The 2,334-nt window shown below is 30.2% G+C and overlaps 1 protein-coding gene across 1 annotated transcript in view; it reads left to right on the forward strand.

The window, feature by feature from the left end:
• The window catches only part of LOC136028079 (uncharacterized), a 63,175-nt gene extending 61,716 nt beyond the window's left edge, over nt 1-1,459 (forward strand). The window contains exon 10 of the mRNA XM_065705687.1: nt 1-1,459. This exon is cut by the window's left edge and continues 695 nt beyond it. The gene's annotated coding sequence lies outside the window, so the exon portion shown is untranslated.
• Nucleotides 1,460-2,334: the final 875 nt, after the last annotated feature.

Here is a 2,334-nt window from a genome sequence, read left to right on the forward strand (position 1 = left end):
ATAATGTGATTGGCTTATTATAATACGTTATAGATGTAAACCAACGATGCTGAAGCACAGTTTATACCAAGTAATTATTCGAAAGTGATCTCTTTAACTTGTTTGGTTTAACTGGTTGAGAACCTACCCGAAGTAAGAAAAATTATCTTTATAAATGGGTTTTGGATTATATAATGACTGTAAAAGAGACGTTTCCCATATCTTTACCCACCCCTCTTAAAAAACATACACCTTCTAAACTACGACCGATGTACAGGACCACAGCTACAAGAACGATTTGATAACAGAGAAACAGAGGGACTACTTGTAAAGATCTTATGATTCGAAAACTTTTCGCTCTTTTTACTGGCTTAAAATTTGACAGAACCGGCTTTAAAACCAATTATTTTTCAAAAAGGCAGGGCTATTTTCTCTCCTCCACTAAGAAGTAATGTGACTGGTTTATTAGAATATGTTATAGATGTAAACCAACGATGCTGAAGCATAGTTTATACCAAGTAATTATTCGAAAGTAATCTCTTCAACTGGTTTGGTTTAACTGGTTTAGAACCTACCCGAGGTAGGAAAAATGATCTTTAAAAATGGATTTTGGATTATATAATGACCGTAAAAGAGACGTTTCTCATAGCTTTACCCACCCCTCTTAAAAAACATACACCTTCTAAATTACGAGCCTGACCGTTCCCGACTGTGATGAGCCCTTTTTATCCAAAATTATTTAAATAAAAGAAATATGTATGAAGGCAAAATGAGTGACAAATCGGCTTTTTTAAAACAAAAGAGAACATCTCACATTTTAATAACTTTAAAGGAGAGCGAAAATAAGATTTTAAAGCCTTTTCCATGTTTTTTTCGTGAATTTAAATAACAAATAAAAATGATAAAATTACAGTACCAAGCTAAATAATTGACATCTAGAACAGCAAAATTAAAACAAAAGGTACAAAACATGCTTCAATCTCCAATCTCCAGTGAAGTTAGTAAGCCTCTAAAATCAACGAGTGATTAAAGACTGCGGCATAAGCTTTAGAAGTAAGTTACAATAACTGGTTTTGAAAAAAAGGGATATACTCCCTTTTTCCTTTATATTTACGAAAAAACTTTTTATTTCTTAACGGATAGGAGGGACATTGTATGTAGCACACAAAAAGAACTACTTCGATTCAGATGTCTTAAAAGTAACTTGAAGTAAAAATAGTCCCTTAATTGCTTTGATTTTACTAGGGAAATTTTTCTATTGAAATAAAGGTAATTTCAGCTTGAGTTTTATACATCTACGTCAATTCTATGTCTATTTAGGACAATTCTATATGCAATTTAGCTTTTTATATAATCTTTATTTCCTTCTGTGCTATTTTTTGTATATTCATAATTTAGTAACTTTGTGATATATACGTTTTACTGCCCATATGTATGTTATTCCGGATCATTATATTTATTAAAATGTTATTTTATTACATATATTTAATTTTGATTCAGAAAAGATTGTTTCAAGGAAAGAGAATTATATATTGTAGCATCAGGAGCGAAGGCTTCTACTACCTCAGAAGTGTCTCCGATATCGACTTTTGGAAGAAATGGTAAATTTGGTTTCTTAAAATAAAAAATAAATATTCTATTGAAGGTACTTGTCTTTGGGCTCCATTTTAATATTCAATTCTCAATCTATCAATCAAATAAATTTATCTTCGTGCATATGGTCGAAAAGCTAATGAAACAGAGATGTTTCCTGGTTTCAAATTTGCTGCGCTTGGGAAAAAAGGGACACAGAAAATGTCTTCCAGATTCTGATTACACGAATGAATTGAATTGGAAGAAACATTTATTTAATCTATCGAAATCATACTTAGAGAAAAAAATCCAAACGTTTTTGTGGACCATTACGTAAAAAACAAGACATACAATTGTTCAGTTTAACAGTAAATAACAAAAGGAATATTTAAAGGCGAAGGAATAGTTTTGGTGTTTAAAAGAAATAGCTTTGGAAATAAATTGGATATAAATTAAAGGTAAGGACAAAGATAGAAGTTAATTTTACGAAACGGAATCCAGGAATGGAATGCTTTGCAAAAACTATGGAATAAATTAACAAGAAAAATTCCCTCTCTTTACTTTACTTGTAAAATCAGTAATTAATTTTAGTTAGAGAAACCAGTGGTATGTAATTAAAATTTTCACCATTCCTTAAAAAGAGACCAAAAAGAATAAAATCCTTTAGAAAAAGAAGAAATTTGAATGGAATAATTAGAGGGTAAAGGAAGGGAGTTAAGTATTCTTGAATATCTCGAATTTTGAATTATTTCGAGTATTGAATATTGCGTATTGAAATATTGA

The sequence above is a fragment of the Artemia franciscana genome, chromosome 6, assembly GCF_032884065.1.
Source record: "Artemia franciscana chromosome 6, ASM3288406v1, whole genome shotgun sequence".
Lineage (NCBI taxonomy): Eukaryota > Metazoa > Arthropoda > Branchiopoda > Anostraca > Artemiidae > Artemia > Artemia franciscana.